Source organism: Monodon monoceros, unplaced genomic scaffold (genome assembly GCF_005190385.1).
Source record: "Monodon monoceros isolate NGI ecotype Baffin Bay Population unplaced genomic scaffold, NGI_Narwhal_1 Super_Scaffold_20, whole genome shotgun sequence".
In the NCBI taxonomy this organism is placed as follows: Eukaryota; Metazoa; Chordata; class Mammalia; order Artiodactyla; family Monodontidae; genus Monodon; species Monodon monoceros.
Window position 1 is genome coordinate 126,259,980 of NW_021703777.1, and position 18,936 is coordinate 126,278,915.

Genomic DNA, 18,936 nt, shown 5'->3' on the forward strand with positions numbered 1-18,936 from the left:
GACCTTAGTTTTTGGGTTTTTTTTTCCCTCTTCTGTAAAATGGAGATAACAGCATTACATATTTCATTAGTTTGGTGAGATAATATGTCACACTTAATACCCAGTGCACAGACAGCATCCAAATAAATTGTCTAATATTATTCATTTTATTATTTTTAATTTTAATATTATTCATGATAAAACTTCTCAGGTATATCATCAAATAGAAAAAAAAAAAGGACATTTCACACTGACCCATTTTGAAGCACTTGAGTTAAGTAAAGCATACTCACAAAAGTAAACTGTGTCTATTTTCAATAGATAAATGTACATGCATTTATAAATGCATTGAATATATTTGAGGAAAACACACACCAAAATAGAAACAAAGGTTATCTCTGAAGAATGGACTAGGTTTGGATAATATCCAAATGGGGCTTTAAGTGTTCCTGAAATGCTTTAATTTTCTATAAGGAGCATGCATTACTTATGCAATTAAAAGAATTTACATATTAAATATTAAGTGGCTGATTGAAACCTGCTAAAATGGATGGAGATGATTACTAAAATGGACCTGCTAAAATGGATTACTACATGAGTAGTAATGTACTCAGGTAATAAATCATGGTCTCCTGCAGATGTCTAGGGTAGTAACATTTTGGGTGGCATAGCTCCTTTGGTTGAGATGATAATTATTGTTAATTATTATGAGGTTATTTCTCAACACAGAAAAGATATTAGTGTTTCAAAGTTTTCATTGTACGTTATCTGCAAAACTCTGCCACCTCTCTCCATTCCAGTTCAGTATCCTGGTTACAAGAAAGCATTCTTCCTCTCTTTATTTACTCTTCACTGATCTAACACCAGTAATACCAGTCCATAGAAACAACAGTCAAATATAACAAAAAGCACATTAAAGAGTCCAACATCACTGTGTAATAGACATAAAAACACCTTATTAACATTTTTATAACACTCTCAACAGAAATAGACCACTCTCAATTTTAACAGCTGGTTCCCAACAACTCTTATTTGGGTGATAAGTTTTTAAAAAAACAAATGCTGGGCATTTTTCATATTCTTCTCATCAAGTAACAGCTGTTCCTTTAGAACAAAGTGTATGCATGTTGGAAGTGTTACTGATGCTCACTTCTGTTTTGTTCTGTGTGAAAAAGCTTTACATTGGGCGCTATTCAGAAAGACAAATGACTTCAGATGTTTTGAATGGATACCATGGCACTAGTTTGAACGCAGTTTCTTGTGATTTTAGAATATTTTCAGCCACAATTTTTATATTCAAATTTTACATTCAAATTATAGATGGAAGACTACACCCTTCTTCAGGACAAAAGCATTTCTGTTTTGATGTGCTCTTGAGCATCTTTAGGTCATCCATTACATCAGTCATTTATTCTCATAAAGTGTTTGGCCATGAACAATAACTTACTACATCAAAACACAGCAAATATTCATGAAAGAAATAGATACGGTTCTTCTGTTCTTGAGTGCATTTCAACCAGATACCCTTAGGATAATTCCCATTTCAACGTAAGCTATTAAAATTATTGCTGAGGGCTTCCCTGGTGGCGCAGTGGTTGAGAGTCCGCCTGCCGATGCAGGGGACACAGGTTCGTGCCCCGGTCCAGGAAGATCCCACATGCCGTGGAGCGGCTGGGCCCGTGAGCCATGGCCGCTGAGCCTGCGCGTCCGGATCCCGTGCTCCACAACGGGAGAGGCCACAGCAGTGAGAGGCCCGCGTACCGCAAAAAAAAAAAAAAAAAATTGTTGCTGAATTAAAAATACCTAGTCATGCTGGAACATGTGGAGACAAATACCCACAGACGTTGGCCTGAAGGTTCAGGCATATTTAAAGGCAGCTTAATTATAAGACACTATGAAGTTCTCCCAATTAATCTGGAGCTAAATATTCTACATCTGCTAAGTATTTTTAAAAAGTTAAAGAAATCTTTATTTTCACATAATTATGGATTTGGTCAGAGGTTAAAATTGATGTATGTTGTCATTTTGAAACTAAATTACACCAAGTTATTTGCTTTGATAGTGTTTACTATAACATTAAAAAAACACATTTCTGCTAATATTCTCTATTTTGTCATCTATTTATTTCATGCTGCATTTGCATATACTCCTTAACTTCTTAGAAATAAATACTTACAAACAGCTTAAAATTTCTTAGAAATAACACTGTCTTAATAATGAAATTCAAATGGTGACTTTTCCTCCCAAGACACACAGTTTTCTCTCTTGGTTCTTTGCCTTTGTGAATGACACAAATTCTGTCTGGATCACTTTTCCATATTATCACTTTAAATTATTTGACTTTTTGATCAATTTTTTCTCTTTTTCTGCACAACGGATATTCTAAACATTCACCAACTTTTCAGATAACCCAGTCCACACTTGATCCTCTTATCCTTAGCAGAAGGATTTTGTCTTCTATTTTCCAGCATAATGTTAATTTCCTCATTTTATAATTGCAGACTTGAATTTGTATCAGTTCTTAGCTTTTTCCTTTGCATCTCATAGGAAGAGATGACACAGGAAAATCTTTTCTACCATGCTTTCATCAGATACTCCTCTGCCCAGGCAGATAGATGGGAGTTCTAGAGAAGTGTGTGAACACTTCGCTTACATGGAGCGACCTTCTCAGACATAAAATATCCTCATTTTTTACCTAGAGAGTTACATAGCATATGTGACATTTTCCAGGGAGCCATGTCCCGTAAACACATGGATCCCTGCTTTGTTAACTAAAGCAATCCTAAACAACCAGGCACATTCTGCTAAAATTATTGCATAGGTAATCACTCTCCTGCTAGCAAAAAAAAAAAATATATATATATATCAGATTGATTTCAGGATCTCTGTTAGTATGTTTACACATTCATATTGGGTCACGTGCTTTCCTTGTGTGCTGAGAAGGCCTCTCCTCAATAACAGGAGAGAATCACAGACTAGCTGTTAGAACTTTTACTTCCTCATCCATCCTCTGACCTTGGTAAACATCTCGGTGGCAAATATTTGTGGTATATTTTCACTATTTATCTTACAAAATTTTCTGCAATATTTCACTTAAGCAGACTAACACTCTGACTTTTATTAAAATTAATTTTTATTGGAGTATAGTTGATTTACAATGTTGTGTTAGTTTCTGCTGTACAGCAAAGTGAATCAGTTATACAGTTATACATGTACATATATCCAATCTTTTTTAGATTGCCTTCCCATTTAGGTCACCACAGAGTACTGAGTAGAGTTCCCTGTGCTATACAGTAGGTCCTTATCAGCTATCTATTTTATATATAGTAGTGTGTATATATCAATCCCAATCTCCCAATTTATCCCTCCCCCGCTTCCCCCCGGTGACCATAAGTCTGTTTTCTACATCTGTGACGCTATTTCTGTTTTGTAAATAAGTTCATTTGTACCATTTTTTTTTAATTCCACATACAGGCGATATTGTATGATATTTGTCTTTCTCTTTCTGACTTACTTCACTCAGTATGACAATCTCTGGGTGCATCCATGTTCCTGCAAATGGTGTTATTTCATTATTTTATACAGCTGAGTAATATTCCATTGGATATATGTACCACATCTTCTTTATCCATTCGTCCGTCCATGGATGTTTAGGTTGCTTCCATGTCTTGGCTATTGTAAATAGTGCTGCAGTGAACACTGGAGTGCATGTATCTTTTCAAATTATGGTTTTCTCCTGACATATGCCCAGGAGTGGGATTGCTGGATCATATAGTAGCTCTATGTTTAGTTTTTTAAGGAACCTCCATACCGTTCTCCATAGTGGCTGTACCAGTTTACATTCCCACCAACAGTGCAGGAGGGTTCCCTTTTCTCCACACCCTCCCCAGCATATACTGTTTGTAGACTTTTTGATGATGGCCATTCTGACCCGTGTGAGGTGATACCTCACTGTAGTTTTGATTTGCATTTCTCTAATAATTATGATGTCAAGCATCTTTTTATATGCTTTTTGGCCATCTGCATGTCTTCTTTGGAGAAATGTCTACTTAGATCTTCTGCCCATTTTTTGACTGGATTGTTTGATTTTTTGATATTGAGCTTCATGAGCTGTTTGTATATTTTTAACACTCTGACTTTGATTTGAACCATCCAATAGAAAGTAGGAAATCCTTCTGTAAAATATATTATCTGTTAACATCTTCCTTTATAGGTCTTGTGATGTTCATTTAGCAATTCAGTTACTTTTTTCCTCCATCAACTTTAATTATTTGCATCATTCTCTATATGTACATGGGATTATTTAATTGAATATTTAATTTTTCTCAACTTTTTTCTGAAAAACTAGTTTCTATTGATTACACTTTAATTGGGGGGGTCTTCATATCAGCTTACACAACATTTTCTCATTCAGAGATCATCTTCTACATAAATGTATTCTGCATTTAATTCTATAAGTGAAATTATGAGCTCTTACTTAGCTGCGACAAAAATATTATGGTAATGTTTGACATACCTTACATAAGTGAAAATGATATTCTTTCCAGGCAAAAATGTTTTTCTTATACATCATATATTTCCAGTTACTGGAGTGGTAATTACAAGTTCATATTCAAAAAACAAAAAAAGTCCTTGTTCAGTAAACTCTGTATTTCATATGATTCTTGGACATAACCATATCCTAGATATATTCCAGGTCTTTACAGACACTGACTGTCATTAACCTTTCTGTAATAGAGCCCATCTACTCCCCATCCACAGTCAATGGATATCAGAGAATAATACTTTATCCATCCAATTTCAACCAATTCCATAACATGGAAGACAAACTTTTTTTTTTTTTTGTATGATATCCATATTCTCTGTTAGAGAATAATGCTGAAGGTCACACTGTTTAGTGATTTCTAGCCACAACTTACACTATGTATAGTTTCTCTGTAATTTTTCTTCTTTAGCTTGGCTCTCTAGGAATTCCTGGCACTGAAATTTAAAGACATAATATTCTGTACTGATTAAAATATCCAATAGTTTTTCTGAGGTAAAGGTTCAAGCTTATTTCTAGCATTGTTAATGAGAATGGAAGACTCATTATTCATTTGGTGCATTCAATTAGAGCTTTGTCTTCTACCCAGGTTGATTTCCAGCAGCAGCTTGTTGTCTAAAAGCAAGCTCTGTCTATTGTCCCTATTTGAAGTGTTAAGTCTTTTGTAGGCTCCAAAACTGTGATAGAGTGAATTTCTGTTGTTTCAAGCTACACAGTTTACGGAGATTTGTTATAGCGGCCCTAGGAAAGTAATACAGTGCCGAATTCACATTCCAGAATTTTTTCCAGTAAACAGGGGTAAACAAGATTCTAACATGAGAAATAGCCCTGTCAGTCTCTGAGTTTATTGCTTAATGGCAGGTTCTGTGAGGGAGAAATTACTTCTCACAGTTGAAGGAATGTTCCTGATTTCCTCATAATAATTCCCAGGAATTTTACACATTGGGCTGGACTTTAGCTGGATTTATTAGCCAGCTTCTATCTGTAATATAGGTGACTAAGGTCCTTAACACTTCTCCCACTTCTTTCTCTGAGAAGAAAAAATCATTATGATAGCATCAGTGTAGTGTATGAACATTTTTTAATAGGTTTTTAGTCCCGCCTTACTAGATTAAAGCAAATAATGCTGAATTAAAGCAAATCTGTGTTCAGACAGTAAATGTGCATTTGTTTCCATTCCACAAGATTCAAATTGTGCCTAGTTGGAATTCAAAATTGAGATAGGAAAGAAGACCTTAGGAAGATCTGTAATGATGTATAAGGTCAGCTTCAGGTTTATGCAACTCCTTGTGGAGTCACACAGGGCCTTGAGACTGGTTCAATACTTGGTTGTAGCTATCTTAAAATTCTTAACAATTTTTGAGCATGGGGCCTTGTATTTTCATTTTTCACTCAGCCCCGTGATTTATATACCCAGTCCTGATGACGTATCAATCCTTCTTTGCCTACTTTATTTTCTGTTCACTTTTCATCACATCAGGTGCAGATGAAACATTCAAATGAACCACCTCCATGGTCTCCTGTTAACATCCAGGAATAGTCTGCCTTATTTGTTGACCAATCAGAACAATTAAGAGGGAGTATATGGAAGAAAAGCTTCCTTCTCAACCACTTTCTTAGAACAGCAGTAACTTATGGCCCCCTGGAAGTCTATATCGCTCAGTGTTTACTACTGAGGAGAGTTTGGGCAATTCCAAAGGATCCCATTTACCACAGCTAATTAATACTTGATGAGAAATGGACTTAGTCACTATGCTCAGTGAAAAGGGCAAAGACAACAATGTTCAGTTCATATACAATATCGGTGCTAACTTTGCATTCATGTAAAGGCAGCACAACCACATAATAGTCCCTGCAGTCACGCATACCAATTTGTAACTCCATCCTCACCTAGGTTTCTGCCCTTGTGTTCTCTCCATACACTCCAACTTTTACCTTAGAACCTTGTAAGCACCATCCCTATCTTCCATAAGGGTTACTGTACATTCTGCTCTCCATTCTAACAATCTTAAGACAGTCTGTATACCATCCTAGGCAACTTTACCCAAATTATTGCATATGGTTTTAGATCCCAGACTGGGGATTGAGTGAACAGATCTCAGCCCTCCTTCAGTCTTTCTCAGATTCTATGGCTTTAACTAAGGGGATAAATCCTACCCCCTGTTCAAGTATATTTCAAGGAATGGGCTTGGGACTTTAGCACTCCCTTCCTCCAATTCAAAAGTTGATAATGCAGTTCAGTTCCTTATTGGGAATCCTATCAAGGTCCACTTTTTTAACCCTATTCACCTTTTCCTCAAAAGCACATTTGTTCAGGTGAGCTTTCTTTGACTTCCTTCTCTTATTTTTGATTTCTTCCCACTGTGCTTATAACAGGGAAGCTTTTCCTCCACATAGTCCCATGTGTAGTAACGAAGTCTGTATCTTTGTCACTGCCTTTTGATTTTTTTTCCCAAGGATACATAAGGCTCCCAAGGCAGAGGAGTGTCACCTGGCCCCCATTCATTACATTGTCAATGTCAATAGTGTTAACTAAGATATCTCTGGATAATATAAAGTCTGTCTAAGGTTACCTACACTTGTCCCATTCCTTTCATATGAAAATGAGTATACCACTGTCGAATTGGGGAGGGGTTGTAGCAGTTCTCCCATCATCGTAGGCCTGCCAAACCCTGCCTGAACCGTAGCAGCAGATGGGCTGACATAATATCTGGAAGTGTCTTTTCAAAAGTTCGCAACCACTTAATGAGTAGTCACTAACCTGAGCAATCCCTTCCATTTGATAATAACAGAATTGCAACACATCCTTCCATCATTAATTTGAGGAACCCATGCCAATAACAATACACCAATCTTCTGCTGGTAAATGTGCATTTCTTTAACAAAATACCCTTAATATTCAGTCATCACCTGATCTTGGCCTCCAGTTTCATGAACAGTTTTTCAAGTAATCAATGACTTGAATCATTTCCAAGGGGGTATGGGATTTCTCCAAGAAGCCACAAAAATACAAGAAGGCCTTCAAGTGAAGAAGTCTAATCTTACAGATTTTCCCACAATACTACTATTAAAGGTTGGACTTTTACAGATGTGCTAGCAAGAGCCAGTAATAGAATTTTCCAACTTCCTTTTGTCCTTGTACTCGGTTCCTGTGCTTCCAGATCTCAGTCTATTTCCTTTTAGTGGTGAGACTTACCCACTTCATATGCTTCAAAATGTTCACCATGTCACACTGCCAATGGGTAGCCAACAGTTTTGGAATCAAAGTCTCACTGTATTTTTCCATTATCTCCTTTTACATAGAAAAAGAAAATTCCTTAAGCATTACTATTTGGGGTTCTTAACAATCCTAACCACAAAACCAATCTGAACTCACACAAACTATTTGTCAAATCCAACTCACAAATCAGAGATCTTGTTCAGTGTGAAGCTTTACTAATAATTTCAAGGATACAACAATCAGGACTTGGTGAAGTAGGGAAAGGTTTGGGGTGTAGTACAGAAGCCTGGGTCCTTTCTTGGTCATTGAATATGCTCTGCCACAAGGTTCCAGATTCAGTTTGAGTAAAATGTTCAGTGGCCTTACTTACACAGATGGACTTTTCTTAATCACACAACGTCTCCTCATACTCAGATAGTGGCATAGCTAACATGACATTTTCCTGGGAATCATGACCTTAAATTTATGGATTCCTGGTATATCATAAGCGATTCTGGACAACTATGACAATCTGCTAACAACATTTTATAGGTAAGGACTCTCGTGCTACCAAAAATTATTTATTTTCCAGAATCCCCGAGTTAGTATGTTTATAAAAAGATTAGACCAAAACACCTGCCTTCTTTGTTTCCCAGGAGTTTCTCCCCACTCCTGCCGCCATCAGGGGAGACAATTGATCAAGAGATGCCATCCTTCCTCTTATGACTCTCGAACCTATACCTTCTGTACAGAAGTCTCTTACATGCTTCTTTTACAGAAGCAATGTTTTTAAAGTTAAATATTTTATTTCTACTTATTTTTCTTATACATTGAAAACTGCATCATTCTATATTGACTAGAAATCATATATTCCTTATTTAATATGATATGTAATGAAGCTAAAAACCCAACTGAGTCCGCGCAATAAATGTCTCTTCAATCTCTGTCCTCATCTATATTACTATTGTCACTGCTACAGTTAAGCCTTCTGTGAATTCACACTTGAACTAATGTATTAAACACTGGCTTCCTTTTTAAACTTAACGTCGTCAATCTTTTCTTCACCGTAGCGCAATTCTGATTATTCTAAGGAGATAATCTGATTGTTGAGCCCAGGTTCAACATCATTTACTCTCTGCCCACTTCATAAATACAAAATGAATTCACAGTCGTTATTTCTTCTCCAAGATGCATTAAATGATCACCGCTACAAAAGATTATTTGCTGTTTCTTAAATATGCTTCATTATTTCATACATTCAGTTCTTCAAATATTTTGCTCTATATTTAGTCATCAAATAATTTTTTATCTACCAACCATGACTCACTTGGCAAAACTAAGTTGTTTCATGAATGTCTCCACTAATTCCAGAATTGCTTTCATGCACCTGAATGCAGTTGGAGAAAAATGCACAACTGTATCATGCTGATTGTTAACCACTTTAAAACTATGACCTTGAAAATCAAGTGTGCCCTTAATGCTGCCAAATAAGCCCACTATTCTGCCATAAGCCATCACTTTCTTTCTCTCATATAAGATTAGTTTACAGATTCTTTTCTCATTTCAAATCTCTCACGTCTTCTTCCCCAATCTCACTGCCAGCTGATGATCTTGTTTCTTATGTCACTGAAAAAAATTAAAGCTATCGGGAGGAAAAGTGCACAGGATCACACTGCCGCATATACTTAATATCAGTCAGTATCTTAGCTTCCATATTACTCATCTTGCATATTACCATACAGCAGTGTTTCCCAACCTTGTTTCTATTGACGTATTGAGCCAGACAATGCTTCTTCGTTGAGCAGGGCCAGAGAGAGAGTGGGAGCTCTCCTGTGCATTGTAGGATGTTATTCACCATCCCTGACCTCTATTTCATGTCAAGTAGCTCCTTCTTCCCCATTCACCAGTTGTGACAACCAAAAATGTCTCCAAACATTGCCAATTTTTGCAAAACTGCCCCCTGTGGAGAACCATTGCCAGAAAGGAAATATTCATGCCAACCACTGAGGCTAATTAACCACTGAGGCTAATTAACCACTGAGGCCAGCCTCTTTGTTTATTCATTAACTCTCTCTGGCTGCACACAGACTCCTTTCAAGGAATGCTTCTCTCTCTCTTAATCAATGTTTTCCTCCTTACTGGGTCATTTCACAGTCATACACATATGCTATTATTTCTCCCAGCTTAGAAAACAAAAGCAAATAATAAACTAAAAACCCTTGCATATCAGGTTTTCCTTGCCAGACACCCCCAGGGAACTTAATCCCTTTTCCACCAATACTCAAAAGAATCATTTATACTCACTGTCTCCATGGCTGCTCATTTCATTCTCCTTTAAATCTCCTCCATACAAGTTTTTGCCCCCAGCACAATAATTAAACTTCTCTTCTGCTCTTAATGGCTCTTTTCCTCTTTTACTCACCTTACCTGATCTGTTAGCAGCATCTGAAGTAGTTTATCACTACCTTCTCCTTCATTTAGCTTCTCTACTTTCCTATTATTTCTCTAGTCTTTTTTTTTTTTTAAATTCTCTCTCAGTCTCTTTTACTGGTTTCTCCTCCTTTCCTAGGCTTCTTCATGTGGGTATGCCCTAGGTCTCAGCACCTGATTTTTTCCCCCTCACCTTTCTTTGCACTTACTTCCTTGGTGGTCTCATGCCATCTCACGGCTTTATGTGCAATCTAAATGCTAATGAATCCCAAATTTGTATTTCCATGCCATATCTCTATCCAGAATTTAACACAGAACAAATTCAATTACATTTTTTTTTACACTTCTACTTAAATGTTGTGACTATAATGGGTCTCTTTTTCCTGTAATCCATTCCTCACTCTCCCCTATGCGGTTCATAACACAGAGGACCTGACCTCTGTAGGCTGTGTATCTCAGCATTTCCTGTAAGCTGGCTTCCAGGTGGGATCAAACCATGGGAGACACGTGTAGAAAGATGAAAAGGAGAAGAAAGGAAGGATATAATTATTCTCTCAATCCCTCTCTGTCTTGGTGTCACCTCTCATAACAGCTGCATTTCTTCCATGGCTCCAGCTCCTTTTACACAGGCCCACTGTGGTTCCAGTTTCCATCAGCAACCCCTCTCCTCAACTCCAGTAATGCAGTCCCTTTTCTCCCTCCATCCAAGTGGTAGCAGCCTCCTGTTGCTGCTAATTCTGAGTTGCCTCACTACCTCCTGACTGGCTTTTTTAAAGCTATTTTGAACCAAACTGCCTGTACTAATTCCCTTTGTTTTAAATTGGCAATGACTTCTGTTTCCTGGGTTTGGGCTTTCACTGCTTCAGATATCTAATAGACATGTCAGAACCAACATTCCTCAAAATAAATTGCTGATCTTCATTTCCCTGACCCTGCCATATCTGTTCATGTTTCTCCATCAAAGGTAACAACTTGGTTTTACTCAAGATGGGCTATTACAACAAATAACTTCTTATTTTTATGTTTGCCGGGGGAAGTTTTAAGAGGAACACCTGAAAATGGTTTGCGTGATTTCATCCCCATCTTATGGCCCAGAACTTGCTCACCGACCCTGAACATAACTGCATATGTCACTGTCATTCCATGTTAATATTACCCAAGCCAGATACCTAAGACACAGTCTTGGACCTTTCACTCTCCTTAACTTAGTCACCAATTTTGATTCAGCCCACCTGAGTAAACAGCTCTGACTTCCATCTAATTCTCACTTAGATCACTGCTAAAGACTTTTATTTTACTTCCTTACCGGCAGGGTCAAACTTCTCTGATCCATTCTTTAAATGTTGGTTAAGTTATTTCTTGAAAACTGTAATCTCGTCATATCAGTCCCCTGCTTAAAAGTACCAACAGCTTCTATTACCCCAACCAGAAGCTCAGATTCCTTTAACTGTAATATTTTATACGAACTTGCCTCCTATCTAGTCTACGTCCTTATTCTCATCTTTCATTTATTACTGTAGCCCCTGCCTCACGCAACATAAATTTACTTAGCTCAGCTTGTATTTACTTCCCTACTGGTAAAGTATACGTGTGTTTATGTTCTCTCAAAGTTTCTCACATTTGGGGCTTCCCTGGTGGCGCAGTGGTTGAGAGTCCGCCTGCCGATGCAGGGGACCCGGGTTCGTGCCCTGGTCTGGGAAGATCCCACATGCCGCGGAGCGGCTGGGCCCAGGAGCCATGGCCGCTGGGCCTGCACATCCGGAGCCTGTGCTCTGCAACGGGAGAGGCCACGGCAGTGAGAGGCCTGCATACCGCAATAAAAAGTTTCTCATATTTTAAATTTAACTTTAATTATCACACTTTATTTGCTTACATTACTTTTCATCTATATTCACTTCAAACACTGTGCTCTTTGAAGGCATACTTTGTTCAATGCTATATAAATAAAGGTCAGGAAAAGAAGAATATGTAAAACTAGCTTAAGTAAATAACTTTGCTTTCAATTAATTATGTATCTATCAATTCAAGGTGTTTATGTTTCTCTTTTTCTGTGAAATCTAAACTACATTTCCCATTTTTATTATATGATTATTACATAATATATTTTCCACCTCTAATACAGTGTTATTATTATACTATTAATATTATACTAGATATTATACTCATTTCCACAATCAATCATAGGGTCTATTTTATCCTTTCTATTGCACTTGATTATAGAGGAGATTGAAGAGTTAGGAGCCATGTACTTGAAACCAATAATGAGAACACTGTGAAGGATATCAAAATCTGTAAATATCATGAGGTAACTTAGAGAAAGAGAAATGGGTATTGCTGTCATTTTTTTATTTAGTAGATTAGTTGAGAAGGTAAAATTATTCACTGAGCATGAACTTTGGTTCAAATATATTTTTTCCAAATCATGTTCTCAAATATATAATAAAAACATATATAGTAAGTATGGCTCATTAAAAACAAACATTATTTTGAACTGTGCTGCATTAAATGAAATTAACATTCTCTTTTAAAAATGCATTACTAACTATCTGTATTTTCTGAAAATGCACCCTTAATTATGTAGATATGAAATGGCATGCTGGGATATGATTTGAAAATAATTTAGCAAAAAACAGAAAGGGAATACATTAAGCAGGTATGGCAAAACCATGGTAACTGCCGCATTTGAGAGATGGTCATGTGGACTTTAATAAATTATTTAGTATATGAAAATACAATACTAAAACTGAAACAAAAAGGGAAATATATACAACTTTTACTTTTTTAGGAGTTAGTACAGTGTCGATATACATTGCCTATAGTACTATACTTGATCAGAACCAAAGACTGTGTGACATTTGATGAAATAAGATTAAGTGTAGAATCTCATGGGGAGTTACTTCAAGGCAACGAAGACCCATGTTACATAGATGTTATATTTAATGAGCAATTACACTGAGTGATGTGTTCATTTATGTCTTTAATTATACAATATCTTTTCTTTGTTACCCTTAATGTAGATATTAAGCTTATGCAAGTACACTTGCACCATATTGCAGGATCTATAAATTCAATTGTGTGTATGTATATATATATGAACCACATGATTAAAAAAAATAAAGGATCCAGACTTCCCTGGCGGCCCAGTGGTTAAGAATCCTCCTGTCAATGCATGGGTCACAGGTTCAAGACCTGGTCCAGGAAGATCCTACATGCCGCAGAGCAACTAAGCCCGTGTGCCACAACTATTGAGCCTGCACTCTAGAGCCCACGGGCCACAACTACTACTGAAGCCTGTGCACCTAGAGCCCGCGCTCTGCAACGAGAGAAGCCACCGCAATGAGAAGCCCGCGCACTGCAACGAAGAGTAGCCCCCGCTCGCCGTAACTAGAGAAAGCTCGCGTGCAGCAGCGAAGACCCAACACAGCCATAAATAAATTAATTAATTAAAAAAATAAAAATAAAGGATCAATGCATATTGCTGACTTACACATTGATTACTCACCTGGAATTTTATTATGGTTCTACATCTCCATCATAACCAATTGTTATTATACAAATAAAAGTTTAAAAATATATTATTAAAGTGAAATTTTAATGTGCTTGGTAATGAATAATAATAATAATCCAGGTAGTTCTAAACTTACAAAAATTAAATATACCTAGTGAACAAAAGATATTCAACTTAAATAAAATTATCTGTGCTTGCCTAATTTTATTTCTTATAGATTTAGGACTTCTAATTTTATTATTCATTTATTTATTTTCCTATGTGATATGATAAGTTGGCTTCAGGATACCTTTGTTTACAATTAATTTATTCCATCACATCCTTTTGGGCCTAAAAAAGTATGGGTTTTGTGATTTCCTGGACTAAAAGTTATCTATTTACATAGTGAAAGGTCAGGCCATAAAAAACTTTGCCTGTACTAAATTATATTTTTGTTTTATGTTGCAATGTGTTGCAAGTTATCTCATTTAATTATATTTTATTTCTATTATTTAATATTTGATTAAAATACATAACTTATGAGACATATTAATAGAATGAATGTATGTGAGCACACAGTCTAATTTAAAAACCGGAACAGTATCAATAATTTTGCAGCTATTTTTCATTCATTATCTGCCACAGAGAGGCAGTTACACTTTTGCATTTTATGCTTAGAATTCCCTTGGTTTCTTAATAGATAACATGTTATTAGAAGTCTATTTTTGGATCCAGACAGCCTATATTTGGATCTTGTTTCCTTATTTTCCCAGTCTCTTTTGAGTCTATTCCTAATCTTTATCCCTGGTTACTTTCTGGAAATTTAAGTAATTTTGGAAAGAGTAGGAAAAAGTGAAATGATGAAATATAGTGTTTTCAGTTTACAAATTTCTCCCACAAATCACTTCAGCAAAACGAGAAGTCTTTTGCTATAAAGGATATTTAACTGATAAATTCTAAGTGGGACCAACATTGTATATCATGTTATGCAAAGAAAGATTGTAGGTGATCTACCTCATTCTATCAATAATCTCAGGAAGAGATGATTAACCTTATATCAATGGGTATGTGTAAAACACCATGGGCCATGGGAAGAAAAGAACTTGTACATGGCTGCTTATTCAATAGGCTATATTTAAAGAGCAGCAACTGGCCTGGTAATGGGCACTAATTAGCCACAAATGGAGTCTCAAACATGAAACTGAACGACTGGTAAGACCTTACTGGTGTTTTCAGTTAATAAAAATATAACTAACCAAAATCCATCAGAAAAATAAAAGCACAAGTGAAGAAAGCCCTGTGTTTTACTTATCCTTAAGCCATTTCAGAGACCATACCTGCAAAACTAGGAAGAAACTTCTAAGTGTGAAAAGCCCCATGGGAATATTTTTAGCAAACGCTGTTAGTAATTATCTTGAAAGAACCCAGAGAATGCAGATCAGCCTTGTGGGTAAAATTTGACAGAGACAGAATTTGCTACAGTTGTCATCTTTTTCAAAGGTATCCAGTCAACAAACCAATTCCCATGAGACTGACTGATCTTACCATTTATCTAATTGTTGCTATTCATCCTAAAACAGGTCACCTTTCCCTCCCATCCCATTCATGCAATAGTCACTCAAAGGTTCTATCCACTTCAATACTTGCTGCCAGGTAGTTCTTTTCTCTCAAAAGCAGCCAGAGTGGTTTTTTCATTGCTAACTTAATCATGCCATTTTAGATTAACTGGAGGATAAATCCAGATGGTTCAACATTCATTGAATGTGAGCTCTGAACACAGAAAGAATAAAGAATATGTAGGGTTGCAAATGCTAAATAAATAAAAGAAGATCTCCTACACTAAATACATTTATAAGGAATCAAGTAAAAGTTTTTATTGAGTACTAGTACCCTTATCTTAATACATCCTGGTGATATTTTAAAGAAATAGAAAGATTGCCAATGAAATAAAAACAGTTACTTAAATAGGAAAAAAACCTATATTGATATCAGATCTCTCATCAGTAACATTAGATACCAGTTGACAGTAGAACAGTTTCTTTACAGGTATAGGGGAACTCTCCTTTATTAGAATTCTATAAGGGAGCAAAACAATGGATAATGTATTTAACAAATAAATTTTCATAAATATTAAAAATAACCAAAGTTAATTCCCAGACTCCTCTTCTGAAAAAAAAAATTACTTGGGATGTTCTTTAGCAAAATGAAAATTTGAGACAAAAAAGTTAATATACATCATCCAAGAAACAGAATTAATCCAGAAGCAAAAAGAAAATAAACTCTAAGCTGACCACTGCGCCGCAGACTGAAAGAGTATGTCAGAATTAGATCCAAAGACTTCCTTAGATTTGACTTCGACAAGAAAGATGTCATTTTACAAATTGTGTCATTAAGGGTCCAGATGATCTTAAAGAGCTAACAGATACATTATACCCTCCATCATTAAGAACATATAGAAATCAAGAACACTGGGGGAAAGCCATAACTAAATTTATATTGGAAATCATTCTACTTTATTTGGTTTTGGAAAAGTCTTCCAGCCTAGTCTACCAGGTTGCTCCTCATATACTCTCCTGAAATGCTTTTCTAGTGTCACTTACCATCTGCTGCCTTTCAAATGAATGCTACTTCAGTCAGATTAGTATTTATACAATCTGTAAGCCTGAGAACCTCTTTCCATCCCATTCATCAGCACATTGAACAGAACTTAACCTCAAGCTTGTGATTAATACATTTTGTTTCAGTGAATGAATAAATGTACAAAGGTATGCATTTTACAGTCTCTTTTTCAGATGTTCGCTCTGAATGGGAGTTGTAGGTATGAAGAGTAGACATGTGGAGTGGAGTGGCTCAAAGAGGCAAGCACTTGTTAAACCTAATCTTTCTGCTTGGCCCTATAATTCTTTCTCTTTAGCATTACACCTTTCAATATCATGGGGCACCCTGAAGGCCCAGCACCGGCAGGCACCTGCTCTGGGACGCACTGCCAAGCCAAGGGACAGGAGTAGGGTCTGAACAGACTCTGTCTTCCAGGGGCACTTCAGTCTGACCCCGCCCGCCCAAACGTCCGCGGGGTTGGGGGGAGAGAAGAGGGGCCCGGCAACGGCCAGCTGGAGTCTGCTGCCACCTCTCCACCAACCTGGCGATCGTCCTGGAACACACCTCCCGCTGCGCGTGCCCTCCCCCAGCCGATGGGCCCTGCCCCACCCGCTAGTCCCCGTCCCACCCCCATGGGCATCAGGGGCCTCTCCTTGGCCGCCGTGTCCCTCCTGCCACCGCTGGCCCCCTTTTCTCCGACCTGTCTGCATCCCCTCGCCGCCTCGGCCTCGCCTCGGCCTTTTCCAGCCAGGCTCTGCCCTCACCCTTCTCAGGGTCACAGCCTTACCTGGGCAGAAAGCTGCTGATGCGGTCGACGAGGAAGTCCGGGCTGCAGAAGCGCCACAAGGTATTATCAGGTGCCCACGTCCGCAGGGGCGGGACCGGTAGGGGCCACAGCTCGGAGGCCACTCGGCCAGGCGCCCGGCAAAGGAGGCCAGGGTCCGCCAACACGAGGCGACTTAAAGCTCTGACGGAAACTTTCCAAATTAAAAAAAAAAAAAGTTGTGCAAACCCTTCTCGGATGAGGGAAGTCGAAGTCTTTCCTGACCCTTTCACCCCCGGGGGCACCGATTTCTTGATTTCCTTTCCCCTTCTGTCTGCAAAGGCCTGCGCGGCACAGGGACCCCCAGGCCGGCTTCCTTCCTTCCTCGGCCTGGGCTGCACCTGGGGTCGAGGTGGGCTCAGGCCATCCTCTGCTCACCCCAGCGAGTTCTCGCCCACGATGATGAGGGACGAGGCTGTCCAGGGGCTGAAGTCCTGTGAATTGCCAGGGGTGGCTGCGATTTCACGATCATCCCAGCTCTCCGCATACCTGACCTGGGGCAGCAAGTCACTGCTGTCTGGTTGACCTGCTGCCCAGTCACGCTGCCCCTGACCCCGGGGTTGGCCTCTCAGAAGTCAGGTAGGCTTTCACACAGACTGACTTCCAAGGCTTTAACCGGAGAAAGCCTGGCGAGTGTCAGGCCTTCAGAGGGAGAGGTGCAGAAATTCAAGGGCACTCGCCAGTAGGTACTTCCTGACCAGTCTGAGGAACTGCACTTGGACCTTATTTCTTCCAGCTGCCCTTTCAGTATGGACATCATGGTCTTTGCTTCGGAGCCTGGGGGACGGGCACCTGGGGGGCAGGGCAGCTTTGCCCAACCCTGCTCGGGCCCGCGCCCAGCGAGGCTACCTTCGTTCCGCGTCTCCTTCCGTAGGAGCTTCTGGTAGAGCTTCTGGAGAGTCTTCTGCAAGTTTCTTTTCTCTATCCTGAGCTGCCGTTCCGGCTCCTGGTGAGGAAAGCGCGGGGAGCCCAGGGCGCGGCCCTCCTCCAGGGCCCCGCGGTCTCAGGGAAAGCGGTGAGCGCGCGGGACGGGAGGCGGGTCCGGGGTGGAGACGAGGGAGGTCCCGGCGCGCAGGCTCACCGCGAGGGGGAAACCAGAGCTCAGCACGCAGGCGAAGTAGCAAGCTTCTCAGTCAACGGGAAAGAAGCAGATTCGATGGATCCGCTTAGAAAAAATGAGGCCCCAAAGTGTGAGGCAACCAGAGGAGCGTCACCCTTTACCAACAGTCCTCCCAGGTCGCCCGGCCCCCTCCAGCCGCCCGAGAGGAATGGCGGGCAGAGCGGGGGGAGGCGTGTCCACTGCTAGGGGCGGATCCTGGCCGCGGAGGGCCGGCCCTTCTGGAGAGTTCTCCGGCACCTCGACCACGGCTGGAGGAGGACGCTCCCAGCGGCGCATACTCCGGCTGACGCACCAAGCCAGACCCTCCCCGGAGCCCGCCTTGCTGGCCCCCCTGAAGCCCTGCTGCCTGCACCGGGCTTCCGTCTAGCGCACGAAGACGGCTGGGGCTTCAGCCAGGCCACGTCTCCTGGAGGGAAGCGGGTCAAGATTCCTAGGCTGTAGGTGAGCCGAGGCCCCCTCAGTGTTGCTTCGTGTGTCCAACTCTCTCCTTGCTGGAGAACTTGGATCTTTAGAAGAGGATGGATGCCGCATCCTCCCAGGAGGATGCACAAGCTCAAGCTCGACTGGAGGGTCAGTGCCCCCATCCCGAAAGACCCCCTCTGTCCTATGAAGGCAGTCCCCTCACGTGGGGGGCAGGGTGGAATGAGGGAAGCCCTGGGAACAGGGCCTGCCCCCTTCAAGAGGCGAGAGGACAGCCTCGCCCAACTGCCCTCACCTGCGAGCCCGTGATTCTTGGGCAGACAGGGGGCTCCGGGAA